This window comes from Pipra filicauda, unplaced genomic scaffold, assembly GCF_003945595.2.
Source record: "Pipra filicauda isolate LSUMZ 115617 unplaced genomic scaffold, ASM394559v2 scaffold265_size1292809_pilon, whole genome shotgun sequence".
Classification (NCBI taxonomy): domain Eukaryota; kingdom Metazoa; phylum Chordata; class Aves; order Passeriformes; family Pipridae; genus Pipra; species Pipra filicauda.
Genome location: NW_024104382.1, coordinates 543,580 through 567,530, shown reverse-complemented (window position 1 = coordinate 567,530; position 23,951 = coordinate 543,580). Strand labels below are relative to the sequence as shown.

The 23,951-nt window shown below is 45.1% G+C and overlaps 1 long non-coding RNA gene across 7 annotated transcripts in view; it reads left to right on the top strand.

The window, feature by feature from the left end:
• The window catches only part of LOC114004183, a 133,562-nt gene that overhangs the window by 62,212 nt on the left and 47,399 nt on the right, over positions 1 to 23,951 (top strand). For all 7 annotated transcript variants that reach the window (XR_005563884.1, XR_005563880.1, XR_005563883.1 and 4 more), the window contains exons 3-4: positions 6,033 to 6,115; positions 6,621 to 6,724. This is a non-coding gene — a long non-coding RNA (uncharacterized LOC114004183). The remainder of the gene's footprint in view (positions 1 to 6,032; positions 6,116 to 6,620; positions 6,725 to 23,951) is intronic.

Genomic DNA, 23,951 nt, shown 5'->3' with positions numbered 1-23,951 from the left:
GTGCCATGGAAGGAATCAAGACTGAGCAGTGAAGGAATTGCTTTATGAGCAATTGTATCAAAAGGGAGACAGAGCAAACAAAAATAGGACAAATGGTGCTGGGTCCATCTCTGGTGAAGCTGTGGGCCCCTCTCACATGCTGAGGGGGTATCTGGTACCCAAAGTGATGCTAATCCCTCTGGGAAATGAGGCTGCCAGTGGTGGGGCACAGCCAGGGAGGTGAGGACCATCCTCATGGACTTGATTTCCAGCTCTGCAGTTGGTCTCCTCTGGGCATCACAGGTATCCCTCTGCCCTGACTTCTCCACATGCAGCAAGGGCAAGAGCAATTTTCTGCAGAGAGAGACTGATTAGCATCTGTGAGGCAGAATGATGAACGCCCCTGGAAAGACAAGGAATAATCAAGCATGAGGGCTGGAGGGGTGCAGTAAATAAGGCAGAGGTTCCCTATAGAATGAGGATGAATTAAAGCACTGAATAACTCTCTCGTTCCCCAAGCAGTGTCTGTCTTGAACTGCAAAAGAGACAGGGGTCCCGTGGATAAAAAAGTGTGATTAAATCCCAAAAAATCCTTCATCCAGGCAAGGGGGAGGAGGGCACAGCAATTAGTGAGGAGGAAGCCCAGCAGGAGGAAGGGAGAGGGCAGGTCTGCACATCCAGAGCTGATCCCACCAGCCCAGGTGCTCCTGCTGCCCCCAGGAGTGTGATGGGTGAGCTGGGGCCAACTGGCTTTGACAAATAGCAAAACTGGCAGGAGAATTGATGTAAAACTTCAGAGAGGTGAAAAGATTTAGGGTTAAGTATGGAAAATGTAAGTGTTCCTGGCAGCACAACAATCTTCCCAGCCATATTTCAATTTCCTGGGTGAGAGTGTTTTATTTAGAAAGGTCACAGGTTTTCCTGGCCGGCCACCACAGGTATGTGGCCAGGTTTGCCCCTCTTGAAACACGGAAGCGTGAACAGAATTGCAGCATGTGTTTTCTTCTTATTCAAAACCAACTCCTTTATTGGTCTTTCCCTGCAAATTGTTTGTTGATGAGGGGCTTTAATTGCTCCAGAGCTGGTCCTGTGGGTACAGCTTAATTCCTGTGATCTGACACCCCGGTGTCTCTGAGCTGGGCTCACTCCAGACCGCAGTGAACTCATTTAAGGCATTAACTGTGGTGGCAGCAGGCATGAGCCTTGTGAGAAATGCTGGTGGGTGACATGTGCACATCAGCCCCAAAGAAAGGTTAATTTCATTCATCAGGAGATGCAATTAAACCCCTGTAGCTGGGAGCAGTTCTTCTGGGCTATACCACCTATTATGAGCATTTCAGGAGCCGTGATTTCTGTGTTTCTTCTTGCTGTTCAAACACTAGAATAAATTAAGCTCCAACAACCCTGAACGTAAATAATTCCTATAACATTGTTTTTTGGTCATATCTTGGCCAATCACTGTTATTATTTTCATAATTATGCCATTCTCCATCTGCTTGATGGAGTTAATGTCTCACTTTGTCAGTCACTGGCCCATCTTCGTTTAGCATCTCAGTAATAGGCAGCCAGAGTACACAGAAATTAGGCTATTTTCCAGGCATTTAAATGACAGCTTTAGTGCATGTGTGTTCAATTTTGTGTGCATTCGTTGACTGGCTCCTCAATTCTGCCTCATCAGGGAAGATGCAGGAGGGGCTGGATCCTGCATCTCTCACCACGCTGGTGTTTGGTGGTGCATTTGAGCAGAGCTGCAGAGCTGTGATGCAGCAGAGTGGGTCTGGTCCCTCTGGTTCATCTTCTCCCCCCAAAATATGATACTCCTCCCCGAAAAGCAAAACCAAGGAAAGCCCTGTTGGGGCATGGCTACAGGCAGACAAGAGAGTGCATGAGAGAGAAGCAGCTCCGTGTGCTGCCACACGAGCTGTACTTTGCAGAAGCCAAGCCCCTGTTTTCTCATTTAGGTGATAATATTGATAATTATCTATTATCATTGATAATAGCCTGTGGCTACTGGTAATTGCCCCCACCCCAGCAAGAAGTGGGGTTGGGGTAAAGTGCTGTCATGTGTTTGAGTGCTCCCAGAAAGGACCAGCTCTTACAGCCCCACATTTTTTAGGTAGAGAACAGCCCACTGTGCTTTTCTTCTCCTACATTTTCTGTGATCCAGCCTTGTCATTCAGGAGTGAGACAAAAGAGAGGGCAGTCCCCTGTCAGGGACTGCAGGCTGGGTGGGGGAGCAGTATTAAAGTGCACTGCTAATCACAGAGCAGCTCAGCATTGTTTGGAAAACCCACTGGAAATTTGGGCAAGAACCCACCAGAGCAGCCCACCCTGACCTGGCACCCTCCTGCACCCCGTCAGTGGGGCAGGGCAGGCAGGAGATGCTCCTCAGCCTCGTAGCACATTAGAGGGGACATTAACAGCACCTCTGAGCTTACCTGTGTGGGTCCTGAGCACGGGCAGGTTCAGATGGACTCAAATTAGCTTAGATATTAGGGCAAATTTGCTCACTGAAAGGGTGGTCAGGCATTGGAACAGGCTGCCCAGGGAAGTGGTGGATTCACCCTCCCTGGAAGTGTTCAAAAATATATGTGGATGTGACACTTGGGGACATGGTTTAGCTGGGTTAATGGTTGGACCTGGTGATATTACAGGGCTTTTCCAACCTAAGTGATTCTATGACTTTATGAACAAACCCAAGGGAAACTGCAGTGTGGTTCAGCCTGGTCATTCCAGCACAGCTCAGTGGGGCTGTACAAATCCTGCCAGATGTGATGTCTCCCCAAAGCTCACTGTGGTGGCTGAAGCACAGAACCAGCACAGCACCCAAGCTGGCTCAGTTAAAGCTGGCTTGAGTAGTTCTGCCCAGACATTCCCTAAGGGAGGAACAGTTAATTATTTGTTCTGCACAACAGTTTGGATACCTGTAAACAGCCGTGCCTCCTGCTCAGTGCATCCGTGGTAATGAGCTGAGGCCGTCGCCTAATTAATATTCCAAATATTCCCAAGTTAGAGTGATATACTGTAAATGAACAGTGTCAGATGACAACAGAAATCAGATAAGGAGCAGCTGGAAGTGATCTGCTTGTATTTAAGATCTAGCACTGCTAGAAACCTGCTTGTATTACCAGCAACTTGAAAAAAACTTCAGGGATTTTCAGAGATGCTATTGATGGTGGGTGAGAAGGGGGGGCTCATCTTCTTGCTCCCCAGTAGCCACTGTGAGGAGCAGATTCTTCATTAGCCTAAGCCATGATCACTGTGCAGTGTGGTGCCAACCATGTTCATTAGCTGAGTGTAATTGGCCTGTGGTTTGGAAATTGCAGGCAGGGTTAGGGGGCAATTTCTGAAATTCATAATGCAATGAGGAGCTGGGTAGCTGAGCACAAAGGTTCGAATTTCAAGTGAGGATGCTCCAGCTTAATGAAAGGTAGGATTTCTCCAGTGATTACCAAGGGTTAAAATTTGTAGGTTTCCTGAGCAAACCCAGAAATCACAAACTGCACCACCTGCATCCCAGTGACAGATTTGCCTATTTCTCTTAGTTATTATCTGTCTTGGCACAGGGCTTGCAGTTCATTTTTGTCATGTTGTTTGTAGAGTGTGGGTCTGGTTCCAGATCTCTGATCACTAAAAGATTATTCAGTTCAACACTGTGGTTTGTGTTGTGTGTGTTATACTTGCCTTGAACCACAGTCACGTTATTTACTTCACAAGGAGGTGCTGTGTCCCCTTCACACTGAGTGGTTAACAAAAGTTTGAAGGCTGGCTGATTTGTTTCTGTCAGGGTGAGAAAGCAGTGATATGTAGCAGCTACGTTTTCTGTGTAGCCTTTTTTTAATCATTGCCATGCACACCAAAAGGAAAACGCACATCTGTCTTGTTTCCTTACGCACAATGGAGATAATTCAAGCAGATTCTCCAGCCAGAAATCAACATGTCTGCTACACCAGTGAGTGCTGTGACCTGAAAACTAAAGCTCTCAGGTCCCAATATAAGTGATTTCTCTCTGCTTTCTGCCCCTGGCCCACACAGCACTGAGCAGGAGGGCAGAGCTCTGCCCTTTCCTGCCTCCTGCCCACACCTCCTGCAGTCTCCCAGACTGCAGCATCCTCCACTGATGAAGGTCCCGACTGGCAGAAGGGCTCCCTGACAGGCTGGCCAGACAGTCCAGATTGCCTGGCAGAGACCAAGTTTAAATCTGAGTGTCTTAGAAAGTCTTCAGGATGCTTTTGTACCAGGTCTTGGAAAAGGCAGCTGGAACAGGTTGTTGTCCCATATGGCCCCATTTAGAACACGGGATTTCTTGTCTCTCCACAACATGACCAGCCCTGAAATATACTGGTTTAGCATCATTATAGGCTACTGAGGACTGCTTGTCTGCTGATAAAATATATTCTGTTCAATAATGAATATATATCTACTCTGCTCAGTATGTGTTTGACACTCGTGGGTTTCAGGGGTCTGTGACTGTTCCTGGGTTCAAAATATATCTGGAAGCACCTATAAGCCACCTGGATTGCAGGTCCTGTTGGGAAACAAAACAACTCTTCAGTCATTTACAAGGCATGGCATCAAAAAGAGAAAATATATATTTGGTTTGGATGAAGAACCCTTGCAGAAGGGAAACCTCTATGAGAGTAAAACTCATTGTAAAACAGGAAGAGGAAAATATTCCTTTTATGAAATGAAAACTCCCTGCTGTGGAAAACTATTGAGGCAAGTAGATGAGTAAGATTATGAAAAGGATTAGATATGGATTATCCAGGATTAAGGCAATGAACTCTCTTGGATAAAATTCACAAGTGGTTTTCATCCTGGTGTCTTTGGGGTCCAAGATAAAACTGTTATTTCTATGTAGAAAAAAACCCTCCCCTCTCCTGCATTGCAGGGACCAACTGATTGTTTGTGTTTTCTCCTTTTCATTCTTAAAAAAAAAACAACAAAAAACAATTCCCAAATTGAACAAGGGCTGAATGTAAGTGAGAGGTGAAACAGCACCTGATGAGATGTGATGGAGTTGAATATAAATTATGCACATGGGGGGAAAGAAACCACAGTGTTACCTGTATGTGTACACATACATATAAATGCACATACATATATGTGTGTATATACACTCTGGTGGTCCTTGACCTCACTAGACACCTGAGGAATGTTGGACTTATGGCAGAGAGTCCATGTGGAAGTGTAACTTTGGTGAATCAAACAGGTGAATTCTGTGTGAGGAATTACCAAGGAATAAACAGAGAACAAACCAGAAGATTTTGTTACAGCACTGAGCAAACCATCACCTGGCTCCCTGCTGCAGGATGTCCTGCAAGGCTGGCCAAGAGCCAGGGGCAGCTTTTCCCCAGGGACAAACAGCTAAGGAGCCAAAGAGTCCAACCTGGAAAAGAAAAGGTGGAGGGGAGGTTATGACAGAGCTTGAGAAAATCAGGAGTGGCTTGAATTGGGAAGAGAGGTTCATTGCCTCTTCTACATGTAGATCCAGAGCTTTAATCCACAGCATCATCTTTGCCAGTGGTTTGGTCTTAAAGGAAGTTTGGAGCTGCAACAGTCCAGGCTATCAGCTCCACCCCTGTTTCTAATAAAAGAGCTGTGGCTTGGTTGTAGGCAGAGAAAAAGAGTTTTCAGATGTTGCTGCTACTCTCAGCGGGGTGTAATAGAAACTCATTATCATTCACAAGTCTAACTTAATTACATTTTTTCTTGAAGGATTTTATGCAGTCTCAGTGGGAAGGGGGGTTCATCTACATACATTCAGGGGCTGTCTTCTCAAACCTTAGTAATATCTATGGTAAATGCCTAAGGAAGGTGGGGAATTACTTTAGGACCTTCATTTGATCAATGCAGGCTGCAGCATGGATCCACCAGACCCACAGGAAACATTATCATGCCCAGTATCTGCACTGGTAGACAATGAGATGTTACCTTGCTCCTTCTGTGTTCGTTGCTTTCAGCAGACAGTCACAAAATCTGAAAATTAATGATTTCCTCATTGGTCAAATCTTGAAGGATTTTCTCGGTTTATTCTTAAATTTCCTTTGCAGAAGGAAAATTTCCTCCACAGAAGGCTCAAGGAGTTACTGAAAATTGAAAGAGCAGAAGAAAAGACGCTGAAATTCACCCCAAGGTGATCAAAGCACTCCTTGGTTAGCCATGGGTGATGACTGAGGGTGACCTGGCACTGTGTGTGTGGGGTAGGTGTCCTTATCTCATGGTGTGGTTAACCAAGGGGTGCAGCAGACAGCTCTGGGGAGCCTTTCTCCGAGGCCAGCTCCTCCAAAGGCTGCCTTCTGCATCCGTGCCGCTGCTCCAGGCACGCCGTGATCCACGGGGCACATCAGAGAGCTGGAAATACCTGAGCACAAAACGCCTTTGAGCATTTTATTCACGGGTCAGCCGTTGTGAGGGTCAGCACCAGCTTCCCAGGGCTGCTCTCTGGGTCAGCCTGGGAGGGCTCTGCAGCCTGACCCCGGCCCAGCAATTAGAGCTGCCTGGCGGGGTGGTCGTAACCTGCACAGTGATGGGTCAGGGAGGGTGAACTTCACGGGCAGGCTCCGAGGTGGGAACAAAAAAGGAGGTGAAAGGAGGTGAACTCAGCCACGTAATTAGCCGTGTAATTAAACTTTCTCCAGGGCGAGGAGCTCCGGGCCAGTCCTGCCTCCTGTGAAACGCGGCAACGCCTCCGACACCTCTGACTGAAGAGAAATAAAAGCAGTGCCCTGAAGTGCTTCCACAGGTAAGGAAGCAGTTGTGGCTGCAGGTTTAGCAAATGACTTCGGGGTTAAACTGGGAGGATTTAGTCTTTGCTATGACATAGGGGGTTGCCTAGTAATGCACGTGGCCCCAGTGGGGGACAGAAAGGCTGAAACAAAGCAAAAGTAATTAAACAGAAGCAAAGCAGGCAGCACTTCTCTGCTGATAACCTATGCAAACGACAAGGCTTCTTGTTTGGACAATCAATAAACCAGCCCATTTCATTTTAGTTTTGTGTGGTTGCATGTACTGGCTGTATTGTGATAGAAACATTGCGAAGCATCGATTCACAGATAGAAATATATCTGGGCTGCTTGTGGTTTATTAAGAAGATCAAGATAAGTGCTGCATTATTGATCAAACCCCAGAGGGACACTTCCTTTTTTTTTCTGCTTGTCAATGAAATCCCACTGTAATTATTTTTTCCCTTTTCTCATTCTTCCCTTCCTCTCACCCCTCCCTCATTCTCTGGGGATGCAGTAATGAAGTAAGCACAAAAAATGTCAGTCAGGATTGGCAGTGGGCAGGAGAAGGGTCACAAGCAGAGACCCTGCAAGGAAAGTGCATTTCCCAGTGTGTACAGGAGTGCTAATGCTCTTCATCGAGGCTTAACAGGGCCAAAGGCTTAACAGGAGCTGAAGCAGCCTTTTTTGTTTGCATTTTAGAAATCTTTCACTGTGGATATAAATCTTTATTTACAGCATAATCAGGCCTGCCTACTGGGTCCTATGCAGAGCTGGATTTACCAAGCACAGGGATTTGCTGTGGGAGAGGGAAGAGAAGAACTGGTGGTCTGCTAGCAGGAAGAGAAGGAATATTTTCCTGTGGTTCTGCAAATAGGCTGCTTGAAGTGTGTATATCGGTTATGACCATGGTGCAACAGTTTTTGGGGCAAGCATAGAAAAGACATTTCTTGGCTCTTGACTGGAGAGAGAATCTTTGAAACAAGAGCAGCATTTACTTAGGCAGGGCTTGATTTGAGTCCCAGATGAAGCTTTGATCTCCTGTGTCCCTCATTTTGCTCCCTGAGTGAATCTCCCACATCAGGACCCAGGTCATACAGAACTGGGCAGGTTCCAAGGACACCTTGTCCTCTCTGCCCTCTCACAGCTTTGCCCCTCCTGTGAGCTGAAGGTCTTGTCAGCACTTCAGAGCAGGCAGACACTGCAGTTCTCTGTCCCTAATTTTTGCATGTAGCCGTGGGTACCTTAGTGGTGCTCTCCTGGTACACCTGGAGGATGGTCTCCAGCTCAATGATCAGGCTGGAAAATTCCAGCTGTGCGGATCCATGGTAAAGAAAAACATTAGACTTTGGGAGGATAGGCCAGTTGTCCTGTCCTTCACTGCAGTGTCAGCCTGAATTGTCCCAAGGGGTCCTTAGAGCAAACCACTTAGAAGTTCATGGGCCACCAAAACTTTGGGTTGATTTTCCTTCTCTTTCTGCCTTTGCTTCCCATTGCCTTCCTCCCCCAAAGACAGAAAGGAGCTCACAATTCAGGCCGTTTATCACAAACCAGGGACAGCACCAGCTGTTGCTCTACAACCCCTGGCCACATCAGTGCTGCTCTCTCAGCTCTCATGCCAAGGCCTGGAGCCTGGGGCACCATGGCACATCTGTGCCACGCTGCTGGGGCCACATGGGCAGCCAGTGGCAGGTCCCAGCTGGCCAAGAGTCCTCACGTCTCCTGCTCCAGCCTCAGGGACTGTAGGATGGGAAGAAGCTTCTCTTAGTGCAGGGTTTGCTTATTCATAGCAAGTTTGCACATTGGTTATTAACATATTGGATTTAAAGTTGCTTCTGGGAGAGCAGGCTGTCCTCCCAAAGCTCCTTTGATGACATGCTTGCACTTCTCCTCGTGGTTATTGCCTCCACTGACCCGTTTCTGTCAGCTTGTCTTTGCCCTGAGAGCTAATGCTGGCCTGGAGGGGGAGGAGTGTGGATGCCATGTGCATTGCTGCTGGAAAGGTGATGCTCCAGCTTGTTGAAAACCTCCATTCCCATGGACCTGCTTAAACACAATTCAAATGGCTCGTCCACTCAGAGGGTCGGGGACGTGTTCCTGTCCTTTATATTTTTCTATTTCTAACGACTAGATGATCTTCAAGGTCTTTATTTTTATATTCCTGACAACTGGATGATCTTAAAGGTCTTTTCCAACCTAAACAATTCTATGATTCTATATTCAATATTCAGTATCTTGTGTTCTCAGCTCATTATTTCCTTCTTACACCCCATGCCTGCTGAGGTTGCAGCCCTGGGCTTGGTGAGCCCTCAGAGCTCCCACGTGTGGCCCTGCCTAGGGCTGCCTCTACCCTGCAGCTGCTGCTGCTCTTCCTGCTGCCTCTATTTGTTGCTCAATTTGTACAGGCTGAGTTTTCCCACTACATACATCCCACAGCCCCATAAAATTTGAAAGACTTGCCTGGGTGTAATTGGGTTGTGTTTTGTTTATATAACCACAAGAACAACACAGTCGAGGGAGTAGGAGAGCAAAAAGTTGAGCATAACAGAGTTAGGAAGAGGCCAGAATTAAACTGGTTTGTACTTTTGCCTTGTGCACATACCTGTTACGACCATCTTTAATTGCAGGGCCATGTTTAAAAGCTCCCTGTTAGCATTTCATGTCCTCACCTGAAAGATGAGATGCTCTTACCCTCCCAGGAAAAGCGTAGCTGGCTGGTTTGGTTTTCTTTTTGCCATAGGAATGACTGTGTTTGTTTTCTCTTGTTTTCTGAAACATCCAGCTCATTTGGGCTCTTTCAAACCCCTTTAACGTGATGTAGGCACTCCAGGTATAAAATTCTGACCTTGCAGAAAATTTGTCATTATAATCCAAACCGGGTCTGCTAAGGGTCACTTACTGGACAGTGCTTCTGGTCCTGATGGTGATCCATGTGGCTGACAAATACAGTTTATTTACTTAGAGAAGAAAAATACAGGCAAATATTGGAAATCTGGAGTTCCCCTCCTATTTGAGAAGTGGCAGACGAGTGCTGGAATAAACCAAGGGTCAGGAGCTCATGACATGGCAAAGAGGAATGGTGCTGCCTATCAGCCTTCTCAGATTTGGTACTGAGGTTTAAAAGGGTTCCGAGAGATTTGAGACTCAGTGGTCACTTTAGGTTTGTCCAATTGTCAAGGAAGAATGAGGCAAGACTCAAAAGCAGTTCAGGCTTTCTGTGGTTCACAACTACATTCCTGGTTTAGGTGGATGTGACAGGCAGGTAAACTTGCTTTTGTCTAGGCAAAATAACAACATTTCCTGCAGCAGCACCAGCTTTACTTGCAGAGGTGGGAGAGGGCATGAATCAGAGAAGATAAATTTTATATTCAAAGGTAGTCTGGCAAGTTCTTATGGCACTTAATAGCTGGCATACTCCCACTGCAAGGGAAGGAGAAAGCAAATTCAATCATTTATGTTACAAAAGTCCCACTGCTCTTTATTATGTGCACAGATGGTGTCTCGGGAGCTTTGCTGGCTGGCAGTGCTCTGCATGCCTAATGCCAGGCAGGGAGCAGAGCTTTTCCAGCCCAGGTGACAGCGGGAAAGCTCTTTTTTTCATTTGCTAGAACCACGTGGATTTCCAACCTCTCCCATTTTTACATTTCATTTAAACCAACCTTCAAGCAAAAAGCCAAAATATTCCTGCAGACCACGTTTAGCAGAGGTACAAATGAGAACAGATTATGCACCACGGAGGTGAAAATCTGTTGCAAACAGAACAACAAATAGAGAGGTATTGCAGGACATCTGATGGGCTGGGAAATGGAGTTGCTCTGTCTTAAATCCTTTCACACATATGGACACTTTTAAAAGGTAAAGTGGAGAATCAGCTAAATTTGTGGAAACATGTCAACTCTGGGAATGGAATGATCTCACCCAATGCCTTCTTGTTTTTTATGAAAGCTTTTCTTTCTTTTTTTTTTTTTTTGAACAGCAACACCTCCTGTAAGAGCTGCATTTCTGCAGCTATTTATAAACAGCCCTAGACTGGCCTTTTCTAATCAGTGCCATCTTTCTTGAGCTGACCACTCTTTGCTGCAGCAGTATATCCATCACCTTGCTTTACTTCCCTGCTGGCTGGCTTTGGGATAGTGTTCTTAGTAAAAGTTACAGGAGCGTAGAAAGGTCAGATCTGTTCAGCCTCCCTTTACAAGGGCTGCACTAAGACTACCATTTTCTTTAAGTAATAAAACACTCTGTAGGTTTATGCTTTCCCCCTCCAGCCTAAAGCTCTTCCAGCACTTAACAGCTATTGTGGTGTGATATACAGCACCACTAGGACACAGCAAAGCACTACCCCAGGTTCTCAGGTAGGAGAGAAATAAAGACCACACAGGTCCCACCTGGCTATTGAAAGTCACAGATCTTATCTCAAGAAATGCTTTGGGACAGTAGAATTTAACTCCAGGGTCCTCCAGCTGACAGAATTTGGCATGGATCCATCTGATTTCATGCTAAGAGAAGAATTAGTGTCAGCTGAGACATTTGGAAGCTGGTTTTTTTTGTTTGTGTGTTTGTTTGGTTTGTTTTTTTTTTTTTTAAGAAAAATCCATAGAAGATAAATACCATTGTGCTGTAACTGAGGGGCTTTGTCCTTGGCCTTACTTGTGTAGGTTGTGTGTTGTTGAGTGAGAATGTGCTTCAAAGCAGAAGCCAAAAAGGAGAAGCCCCAGGTAGGTGGAATAAGAGCAGATATTTCACTTTCAGTGCACATACCTGGAGTGCCTGTATATTGACTGTGTTGGAGGTTGGGGGTTTAATGTGTGTGCCATCTATCAGGGTATGGGCCAGCTGAGATGCTGACTGCAAAGGATTTCAGGTAGAATGGCTCCTGTTGCACAACAGTCTCTAACTGAAAACAAAATGATTTCACCAAACCACAGTGCCTCTGAGCTGCCTTCATCTCCTACAGCTGGGCCAAGGTAAAAGTGAGTTCCACGGGAGCACAGCTCAGGGGTTCTTGATTCACCAGGGTTTGTGCCTCTACTTCCACTGGCCTTCAGCAAGTTTAAGCCTTCAGGTTGCTCTGCCTCAATGCTGAATGGGTGTTTTTCCATTTGTGGGCACAAATGGAGACAGAACCTACTGAGAGTTTTGCCCTGGATTTTTTAATTTTCACACTCGCTTTGCTACAAAACTTTACCGGTTTCTCTGATGATCTTAATTAATTAGACAATTGCAGAGCACTTTATGGGCCTGTCCTCTTTGTGTATTTAGGCATTGCTTTTATAACCAGTGCTTTATTTTTCTCTTGGTCTTCCTCCCCTCTGCCCTGTTGTTTGTGAATTAAAAGGCCAAGGTAAAGAGCCACACACGTGTGCCATGCTCAGATCACCCTGATGCCCGGGATAACTAGAGGGCATGCTCAGGGAATCAAGGGGTGGTCATTTTTTCTCAGCACATAACTCTGCTGACTTCTGAAAGAAATTTAACATTTCCAGCCTTTCACCTTCACCAGTGCTCACGGAGCTGACCTGAGGTTGGCCCAAAGGGAGCTCATAAGATAACTGGCACCGTGGAGCTGGAGGAGTCGATAACAATGAATATTTAAGTGGTGAAATTTTCCACTGCCACCACTGAACTTTTTTTCCTACTAATTACTGCCATTAATAAAGTCCTGCCAACACCTGACTAATGAGGACTCGGCACCAACTTTACTTAAACTGTGGCCTTTTGTTTTCCTGGTTGTGCAACAATTACCAGGCTGCTGAGCAGGAGGGTTTTTAGAGGGGCTAATAGAATATGGAAACAGCATTGCAAGAAGTCCATGGTGATGTAAATAGAAATTATTATTATTGAAAACAAGTTGAAAAAGTTCAGATAAATGCTAGTTCTGCTTGTTTCCTATCAGGTGTTCAGAGAGGTGACTGGTGGTGTCTTCTGCTTTTTAGGACGGGGCTCTGAACAACCAGACCCAGTTGAAGATGTCTCTGCTCATTGCAACCAGGGGGTTGGACTAGATGGGCTTTAAAAGGTCCCTTACAGCCCAAACTATTCTATGTTTTGTTTTCTGCTGCTGGAAACCATGATAGTCTGAATTCTCTGGTTTCAGTTTGACTAATATACACCAGTTTATTAAATAAAGTGCTCACAGGCAGGGAAAAAAAAAAATCACCATTTTCTTCATTCAGAGTTCTTTGTTGAGGCTCCTAACTCATCTCCACCTGGATGATTCCTTATACAGTGTTTAGATAGAGGTGAAATTCCCACAGTGTGTGCAAGAACTTAACCAGCCCCTAAAAGCACCTTGCCACAAAGGGTGCTTTATTGCTTAAAATTAGCTTAGTTGCAGTTACTCCATAAATCTTTTAGAAGAGGAAGCTTATAGCTAATTTTTAACTCTTTTTCTCATGTTACATGTTACACTGAGTCAAGAGTACTTGACCCTGGTGGGGACAATGTTGTTTCATCTTGATTTCTGGCGTGGGGATGGGGTGGGAATGCTTCCCATCTGAGTTTTGCAGGTTCTAGGGGAGTCTGTGCAGAACAATCTGAGATGTGGAAGTCAAACCTCTCACTCAGGAGCAAATCTGAATCCTCTGACAGTGTGGAATCGCTGTTGCTGTTGAGAATAGTTGGGGGTGTGATTGCAGGACCAAAAAGTCAGCCTGGCTCTGAGAGATGAGCTTTGGGGCTGTGGGTTTCACTTGACACCAAGCTCTGGCTTCTATCATTTTAGAGTTGTTTCATGTTTAAACTGTGTTAATTGCCATTGAACACAAGTTCTCTGAGCTTAAATAAAAATAGCACCACATTAACCTAATGAGTTTTTACTGACAAGATTGATAACATTTATTAAGGGGTTTATATAATGTGTTTTTCTGCAATAGAAGATGATAGAACTCAATGACCTGAGAGGTCTTCCTGATCCCAGGGCTTCTGTTACAGGGAAACCATCCACGGGAGAACAACAGAGGCTCTTGTGCCACTAGTGGGGCTGTAAAAGGTGTGTAACTAGAGAGTCTTTTAATGCATAATGAACCTGTCAGCTCTGGGAAAAATCTTTGCCACTGTTCACTGGCAGGTGCTGTGACAGCCTCCCTTAGCAGTGCCACTTGGTGGAGGTGGTGCTCATGCAGGACATGGCTGGGTGCTGTGGGACATCAGGGTTGGCTCCTGCACTGCAAAGGCACCCTTGGAGGAATGTGCTCCCTGCCCTGTCTGTTCCTTCTCCCTGGGTGATCTGAGGGGTGGCAACTCCCAGGAAGCAACAAATTCCTCTCTGGGTGGGCTGCAGGAAAGGTTGACTCCATGCTCCTGTCCCATAACTCAATCACTGTGAGGGGTAATGGTGCTGGAGTAATTCATGGCCCTTCCTGCCACTCCTCAGCATGCAGAGGACAACCCAGCTCCCCAGTGATGACTCCTAAAGCAGGAGAACTAACGGGTGTGTGGCCATGAAGCCTCTGTGATAGATTGAGATGTGCTTTTACTTACAACTCCCGTTCAACTTCTTTTTTGTTTTAGTTGAAATGAGCCTGGTGATGGTGAGGAACTTCCCTGGATAAGGTGGAGTGTGCAGGGTGGTTGTGGCCAGAGCCTCTGGTGCTGCCTGCCCACAACATGATAGAAGTCAAGCCAGGTTCACCTAAATAGATGCATTCATATTTTTTGTATCTCTGGAGTCCTCTGGGATGACAGTTAAAACTACCCTCTCCAACCTCTGGTACTAGAAACTGAGATTTCATAGAATCACAGAATTTGCTGAGTTGGAAGAAACCCATCAGAATCACTGAGTCCAATTCCTGGCCCTGCACAGGTCACCCCAACAATCCCACCATGTGCCTGAGAGTGCTGTCCAAACACTCCTTGACCTTGAATTTCTTTAACTCCTGGATTCAGCTCTTCAGATTAGCCTCCATGTAACTTTTGGGCTTTTCCTCTGGACTCAGGGGCCCAGAAGAGAAGGAACAGAGACATCCCTTGGGCTGAGCTCAGCCTTGGGATCCCCATCAACAAGGAATGCCTTAGAAGGTGCTGGTGCAGATTTGCAGCAGAGTTGTGAATGGCAGCAACCACCTTAACCATTGCTTCTTCCAAGGAGTGTGTTTAACTGTTGGCATTTATTTTGTTTTGTTTTTTACATTAAACCCAAAGTTTTCCTCGAAAAAAATGAACAAAAAATGGTGTAGAGTAGGAGGTGAAAAAGCTGATGCTAAGTGGCAGATTTGATACAGGAGATTCTGGGGAGAAAACTCTAGAAAACCCAGGGAAATAGAAGAGCAGAAAAGGGGAAGGAAGGGGAGGGGTGGGGACTGCTGCTCAGAAGAGGGAGAAAAAGTAACTGGGAAAAGAGATGCTGGAAAGTTTGACTCACCTGACAGACAGTTTTCCGTCCTTGGTGGTCCAATCATGAGAAAAGAGATCTGTAAATATTTAACGTGGAGGGGTTTGAGGGGAAATTTCCTGCAGCCTGTTTGTCTGGGGCAGGGTTTGACCTGCCTTCCAACGTGGCAGGAATGCAGACAGCACCCTGTCAATCAGAGACCCGGGGCCGGCAGGGAAAGGACGTGACAGGGATTATAACTGGGAGAGCTAAAGATGAAAAACTACTCCTTCCACGGACTTGGAAATAAAAGCTTCATATGGCATTTTTTATTTCCTTGTGCTGTGCCTTTGTGTTTAAGAGGAGAGGGAAGAACAAGGTTATTTGTGGAGGCGTTTCTTCTCATTTTGGTTTGGTGGTTGGTTTTTGGGTTTTTTTTTTTGATCCTAGGTTTTTTTTTGATCCTAGATGCATCACTCTCCAGCATCTTCATAGGCTGAGGAATAAAACATGACATAACTAAGATGTACAGTGTGCTTTTTGGCTAAATGGTGGGACTGCTGAAACATTACAATCATTTTTCTGGCTTTTATTTGAAATCATGAAGAGTTAAGTGCATCAGTTTGCAGGGGTTGTTTTTTCTTCCCTTCTGTGAATAAGAAAAACGAGGGAAGAATGTGGCAGTTAATTTAATAGTTTGTTGGGAGAATATACTGACTATGACACCATTAATTGAAATGAAAGGCAAAGAACATCTTGAGCTGCGGGAAAAAAATATAAGGGAATGTTTTGCAAATGACATGAGATAAAATATGAGATATGAGGGCTCAAATTTACTACTGATACAGTTTCCAGTTACCACTCAGTGGTGAATGTTAAGGAGCAGGGAGTAGAACAACAGGGTGGGCTTTGGGAGAGAATTTGGTGTTGAGGTTTTTTCCCCAGAATATCTCAAATTAATAGACATTTTTCAAAGTATATTCACAGAATTCCTGCAAATTAGCCAGCTTTCAGCTTCTCTGTTTTAAGGATTACACAGTAATTGTGGAACAGGTTTCCAAATGGAAGCATTTACGAAGGTAGGCGCTAAATCCATATGTAGATACCTAATATTTATTTTCAGTACTTTCCTGTCAAAGAATGACAGAAAATAAATGATAAAAGGTGTCTCTGAGTGCCTGGGATGATTATTTAGGCACATTTGTAGATATCTCAGAGGATCTTAGATATAGGAAAGACTGACCATGAGGGGATCATTTATTATAAATATCACCAATAGTCCTGTAAACCCAAAGTACTGCTGTTAATGATAGTTTCTTCATCTCCAATTGTTTTGATTATTCTTCATAGTTCTATAGGATGAAATGGTTATAAAGGATGAAGAGAGTTCTATGATTTCATAGTACACGAAACCCCAGAACTGCTCCTCTTTTACTGAGGAATACTAGTGTTCCAGGAAGGTTGGATAGAGCTTGGAGCAACCTGGGATAGTGGAAGGTGTCCCTGCCCATGGCAGGGGGTTGGAACTGGAGGGTCCTTCAGGTCCCTTCCAACCCAAACCCTTCTGTGATTCTGTGAGGTAACATTTGCCATGAATACTTGATGCCATTTTTCTGGATGTCATATCTGAACTTACAGAAAGAAGGAGGAAGATTGTTCATGGTGTGAAGCCATGAAGGTGGAACATCCCCCCATGGACCAGCAGCCCTTGATCATCAGCTTTGGCACTGCTGCCTCTGAGATAAATGTTGTGAACAGAGGAGCTGGTTGGAGAACCAGGTTCCTGTGCTTGTGTTTCTGACTCTTCTGACGTTTTTAGGGCTTTCTTGTCCCATTTCAGTGGTTTCTGAAGATGCTGGACACCTTGGTGCTTGAGCAGGTCTTGAGAAGGACAGTCCTTCCCTGAAAAACAAATTGTTTTGTAAATACTGGCAGAGACAAAACAGGAAATCTGTGGTGGTTAAAAAGCATTGTTTTGATCAGGGCAGTGCCTTAGACTTCAGCAGCTGCTCTTGTCTGAAGGGACATGTGCCCAGGGAATGTGTAGGATGGGCTTTCAGGGGCTGTCTCTGCTCCCTGTGGGCAGGGTAAGTGTCCCAGCAGAGCAGATGGAGGCAGAAAATCTAGGGATCGTAACTGTACACCTGTGCATCTATTTCAGAAGATGGTCTGCTTTGAAGTTTGAAACTTAAGGGGTGGGATGTTAACACAGAAATTAATTTTTAGACATCAGTGCTATCTGGTTGGAGTAATTGCTTATTATCTGCTTCCCTGGGGTTTTAAGCTCCTGGAAACGACTATTTACATCTCAATGCGTGCTTAAAGACAAGAGAAAATTGCACTCTATCATATCAAGGTTCTGTTCTGCTCTCTGATGTGCCAGGAGGAAAACAGAATGTAGAGAAAACTTTCTCCTGACCTGTCTGTTCCAGGGAGTACCTGGGTTGGACACACTGGTTTGAGTTCTGGGGTTGGTAGGTAGATGAGATTTGCCATTATACCTGGCCTATCTAAGGCCTGCCAACATCCCAAAATGATCCCCATAAGCTCTTCTAGTGCGTTAAAAAGGAGTTCTTTTTGTTGTGTTGGTAGTTTTTGGTTTGGTTTTTTGGTTTGTTGGTTTGGTTTCGTTTGGTTTTGGTTTTGTGTGTGTGGTTTTTTTGTTTGTTTTTCAACAAATGCACATTAAATCACCATGTAGGTACTGTGTATACTCATCTCATCAAAAACCCAAACTAGGCAGAGAAATTTAAATTAGGAGCCAACTTAAGGCTTTCATATAGGAAGGGGATGGACTAGAGGAACTCAAATTTACAGTGGGTTGTTGGAGGGGAATATTAGGTCATGTTTGGGTACATGCCAGATTGAGTGTCAGCCAGGCTTACAAGACATCCCTACTCCTAGGAGGTGAATAGTTTTTGGTGGCTACATGACAAAAATAGGATCGTTTGGACTGCCATCACCAAGATATCTCAGTTTAAGAAAGGAGGGTAGAAATCAGTCATTAGGATTTTTTACCTGGAGTGTTGTAAAAAATCTGATAGAACCCAGAGCTGTGGTCAGGGTTGGAAGCACCCAGTGCTCTGCAGCTGGCACCCCAAAGAGGCCATCCAAATGGACAAATTAGAGGTGAAAACATCAGCATGGCTGGAGAACCGGAGCACACAGAGAGGGAGAAACTGGTCCCAGGTTGGACATGGGGGCTGGGATGTGAGGAAGGACCCACGGGTGCAAAGTCCTACTCTCACCAAACGTACTGCAGTGTAGCTCTTGGGAACTGGGTTGTGCATGATGTGGGATAGAAGCCCAGTCATTGTCTCCTCCCAGCAGTGTTCTGTGCTGTCCAGATTGGGATCTGGGATCACAGAATTATAGAGTGGCCTGGGTTGGAAGGGACCTTAAAGATCATCTCGTTCCACCCTCTGCCAAGGGCAGGGACACCTTCCACCAGCCCAGGTTGCTCCAAGCCCCATCCAACCTGGCCTTGGACACTTCCAGGGATGGGGCAGCCACAGCTTCTCTGGGCAACCTGTGCCAGGGCCTCCCCACCCTCACAGTAAAGAACTTCCTCTTAATATCCAATCTAAACCTACTCTCTGTCAGTGTGAAGCCATTCCCCTTGACCTGTCACTCCAGGCCCTTATAAAATAGTCTCTCTCCATCTTTCTTGTCAGCTGCCTTCAGGTACTGGAAGGAACCATAAATGGTCTCTGATTTTTAATGTTATTTAAGTGGTGAGTAACCTCAGTGCTGGTGAGTGGGTTAGAAGCCACACTGGGGTGTGGGGAATAGAGAAGTTTTAGTCTTTGTCTTTTTATTTGTTTGTTCTGAAGTCTACAGGAAACACTGCTATAAACAATACTGATGTAAAACAACTGCAAATTGAGGCATTATTTCATGTTATTTGTACCACAATTTTATTGCATTCACAGTTATTTACAGTATGTAAATAAGCTTCATAGTGTAGAAAAATGTTCTGCTATAACTCAGTAGTTGAGCATTAAAAAGAAGGGGGAGGGAATCAACCAGACCCCATAGACACATGCAGCAAGGAAAGATTAGGGATAATATTATAGATTTTTTTTTTGTTTTGTTATAGGATTAACTCTGTTTGAAAATAGCACCCATTTCCTGAAATGCTGAAATCTGTGTACTTCAGCTACCTGCATTGTGTTATAAATCCATAATGACTGTTTTCCATCAAATATCGTGTTACAATTTGAATTATTAAATGCTAAATGGCTGTGTATAGTTTGTAAAGCAATGAGAATTTCCTGCCAGCTGAGAGGGAGAGCCAGTGTGGGTAAGAATACAGCCTTTGACAAGCATTGCAGCATCTGTAGACATAAGCAATTATATGCAGATGGAGCACAGGCAACACAAAGATAAATGGAAGGTCCTTTTAAATCCTGCTTGCAGTATTCCCTCCATGAATATGGACTGCAGTGTGACTGCCTTCCTTAGGGTTTAATTTTCATCCCAGTGAATGTAAAGGTAAAAACAGCTATTAATTTCAGCAGCAGTGGGGCTGGGTGTTTGGGGACTGGATTAAAGCAGGCTGAACAATTTTGGAGAGAGAGGCAGTGAACTACTTTGGCATAAAAATATTGCTTGGGTGCATGTAGCTTGAAGAGACTGTTCAGATGGGGAAGAGGCTTCTGTGTTTGCCCTCCTGCTTTGTCTTGGCAAGTCGGGTGTCTTTCCAGGGCTGTGATGGAGATTAGTGCTACGGGTTTGGTTTTTTTTTTTCTGGAGAGGTCAAAATGTTTGACAAATTTAACATGAAAACAAGCCATTATAATCAAATCAGCAGAAATGAGAGATTCATTCTGGTGGTGCTGGCTGAAGAAGGAGGTTTTTGAGAGCTAAGTGAAGCTTGTTTTTGATGGATCCAGTGCGTGCACTGCCAATTAGAAGACAAGGTGCCTCCAGGTGATCTGTCCTACGTGGGTAGAGGAGCTGGTGGCATATCTGGACAGGGATGAATGGACACTTTTAGCTCCACACGTGTTTTGGGACTGAGGCAGGATGAAATAGGTGCTGTATAGGATTCATAGGCAGTTATAAGGGTGTGTGTGAGCAAAGGAAAGGAAAGTAGCACATGAAGCTGTTGCAGGTGATGTTTGGTATCCTGGTGGATCATCCAACCACTGCATGTCCCATAGCTGCAAACAGGACATGATTGCTGCTGCATGTGAGCACACAGCTCTTCATCCTACTTGGAATTCACCTCCTGGTTCACAGACATGAACTCTCAGCTTCCCTGCAAAATATTTAGCAAACTAGACAAATCCCTTCTGTCAACTCTAATTATTAACTGTGGTGTGGAGATGGCTCTTTCCACCACTGCTGCCTTCTCATCAGGACAGGCAGTGCCTTACTTGCAGCCTGCAGAACTGGCCCTGCCTGCTGAGAGTGTGCTGGAAGCTGTGCTGGCCTGGAGGGGCATTGTTCCAGGGGTGATAAGTCTCCCTTTTGGGCAGCAGGGTTTCCCACCGCTTTTCCCAGCAGCTGGGTGAATGGACCTGCATGCAGTGTGCTATCACAGTCAGGTCTAGCTGGGAGCTTGGCACCTGAAGGCCATTCCCTTGGAAACAGAAGATCTTGAGGGCCTAGAAGATAGCAAAAGCTAAAATCCAGCAGTGGGAGCTGCTGGCTCATGTTGGAGCTCGGAGGGTCTGTCCTGCCATGCCTTGGTTTAGTATCCACTTCTGCATTAGCTTCTGCTTTAAAGCCCTTTGCAAAGTGCCTGGGAAGATGTTTCAGTGGTTTTACAAGCCCTAGGACAGAGCACTAAGTGCTACACCTTGTTCAGTGCTGGACTAGTCTTCCAGTGTGTGGAGTGGGTGATCAGTGATGTGTTCAATTGGATGTTTTGAAAGCACATCAACCTTAGTTCTTCACAAAGTTCCTTTGGATAACAGCTATGGAAACCAGATTCCTAGCCCCTTGTTAGGCCTGATGGCACTGCAGCAGTGCAGAGAGAATTTGGAGTGGTTTGGAGGCAGCCTTTGAAGAGCAGAAGGAGGCACAGCTATTCCTTCATTATTATTTCTTCAAGCAGTGCACGGGTGGCTTCTCAGCCTGTATTGGGACTGACATTGTCAGGTACGAGCCCACATTTCCTTTCACTCCCAGTTGCATCCCCCAAACACTTTTATCTTTGCTTCCTTTCCCCTTTTCCTAGGAGTCAGGGAAAGCATCTCTCTCCTAGGCTTAGTGTGCTGGGCTTTAATTGGTATCAGAAAAAACCCCAACCAACAGAGCAGGACGAGCTGTGTCCAGGGCTTTTCTCTTTGTGTGTTCAGTGGCTGTCATGATCAGACCCCCAGTTATGTGCTGCAATGAATCAGCACCTTGCAGACATGAAATAAATTAGTCTTGTGAAAAGAACTTTACCATAGAAGCATCATAAACTTTGCTGTATTACCCTAAGGTGCCCAGTAATTGCTGTTGATGGGAAGGGAAAAGCCATCCAGAGGAGAAATGCAATTTGTTGCTGTGGCTACTGGCTCTCAGATTTATTATCTCCCTCTTTCTTCCCAAGTGTTGTAAAATACACCACATATTCAGCTTGCTTTCTTTTTTGTTGCTGCTGTTTTTGTTTTGTGGGTGGTTTTTTTATTTATTTTAGAGTAAATCCTGTCTGCAGGTTTATAGTTCTGGCGGGTGCAGTGTCACAGAGGACTTGCACTGTAACTGCTCAGTGCCTGGTGTGAGTTATTTGGGATCTGCTCAGAGGCTGCCATTTAAACATAAAACACCTTTCCCTGAAGTTCCTGCAGTGCCTCATCCTGGGCAGTGTCTGAGGTGGAGTCCTGGTGCTGACATGCAACAAAGTTCTGTGTGAAGTGGAAAGCAAAGGAGGCATTTGGGGCATCAGGTGGCCATGGCATGAGAGAGTTTTCACAGTTTCAGGGAAATGTGGTTCTGACTTTATACACAGTGTATAAAAAGTGAAAGTATTAATTTCAGAGATAAATTTCATGTGCTATGCTTTATGCTTGTAAAAGTGGGAAGGCAGCATGAGGCAGAGAGAACTTTCACAGTGTGAGAGGGCAGCATGGAGAAAGGGAAGGTGTTTCCCTACAGGAAGAGCCAAGGTTGATTCTCCAGCTCTTCTCTAGGATTTCTAGGTGAGCCTGGAAAAGTCCTTTCAGCCCCTGGGTGCAGCAGCAGCACTGCTCATTCTTGGTGCTGTGACCTGGTCAGGTATTGCTGTGAGTGAGTTAGAGCTGCCTTAGACTATTTAGGGGTGCTGCTGCTTCTCTTCAGACTGATAAAACTGGTGACAGTGTGAGCATTTCTCCTCTGCTTTCATTTGCATCTGCCCTCCACTGATAGGCTTTTACTTTTAATGGGATGACTCCCAAATTTCACTGACATATCTCAGAGGTATGGCCCACAGAATGAAGTCATATGGAAAACAGGGCACGAGAAATTCTTATATCAGAAATGAAAGCTAATGCATTGAGGGAGCACCCTGTCTTCTTCAGAGGCTGATTTCAGCACAGTAAATGGCGAGGAGATGTCGTAGGCTCTTACATGGTCTGGGAGTTAAGAAGCTGTAGTGATATCTCCTTGCCAGGGAAACTGGCTCTTGATATGGGAGTCTCTTGGGCCAGCTGTGGCTTTCTGAGATCTCCTAATTTCCTGTGAAAAGATGTTCATAGCTTTATTTGTACTGCCAAATTAATCTTTTGATTAAACATTCTGATTTACCATTTTGAAAAGAGAAAAAGAAGCACTTTTTTCCCCCTCACTGTAGAAGAGGGTTATTTACATACATTGGCTTCAGAAGAAAAATTCAAGAGGGTACAGGAGACATGTAGCAACCCCTGTGTTCTCCTGGGTAACACATCTAACTTTTCCCTTTGTCTTGTGATCTGACAACTGGGATCTCATCTAAACATCCTTCATCTATGCCAGACAAAGGCTAAAATCCACCTCCTTACCACTGCCTCTTGTACTGCTTGCCCGTTTTTTCTTTATGGTTTACTATTGTTTGCTGCCTTGTGGGTCCCATACACAGGGTACACCTCTGTTTTCAACCAAGTCATGTTTTTTGTATCCTACCAGCCACTTTGGGACTTTATCTCCCAGCCTAATGCTTTTGTCAGACCTTTCACTTTGTGCAGCTCCTTGCTGGGTCAGGATGTGCCATTTCAAGCACTGCAGACAATGGAGCTTTTGTCCTTTTGCAGCCCCTCTGTGCTGTGGAGTGAGGGCTCGTTCTGCAGAGCTGGAGTTTGTTATCTCACTAAATACAGGGATAACTTTTCCAAATAACTCAGATTTTGAACTGGTGAGGCAGTAAAAGAAATCCAGGTTTTCAAACATGTCTCACCCATTAACTCCCCGGGTTTTCAAACATGGGAAACACGGGGCGAGCTTACATGAGTAGATATTTTTAAATAAAATGTGATGATTTGCTCTGATATCTTCATTGCAGCCTGAGCTTTTCTGCAAAAAAAAAATAAAATTGCAGCTATTGAGTGGGTTGCACTTGCAGAAATATGGATGTTGACACGAGGCAGAGAATGACTGTGCAACCCAAAGACAACATGACCCGTGAGCTCATACATAAGATGTTCAAGAGAGCCAGCAAACTCATCAACACCACAGTTCACTAATTACCTCAATTATTTTGACAGCTTCGTGATCCAGTGCCAGCCTTTTAGCCTGTTCCTTGATCCCTGTTTAATGACAGAGTGCTCCCGTAGTTAATTTTTATATTTATGGCCCCTGCCATCATATTCCTTGGGTCTGTTAAATTTTATGCTCTGTAAAACTGCTGAGGATTCGTGGTGACCCTGGTGCTACCCCAGCCTCTGTACAGAGTGCAGATCTGAGTGCCAGCACCAGAGCCATCCCAGGCTCCCAAAAGCTTACAGAAAAAGAACATGAAACTTCAAAATTCTGGTGTCAGAACTTCAAAG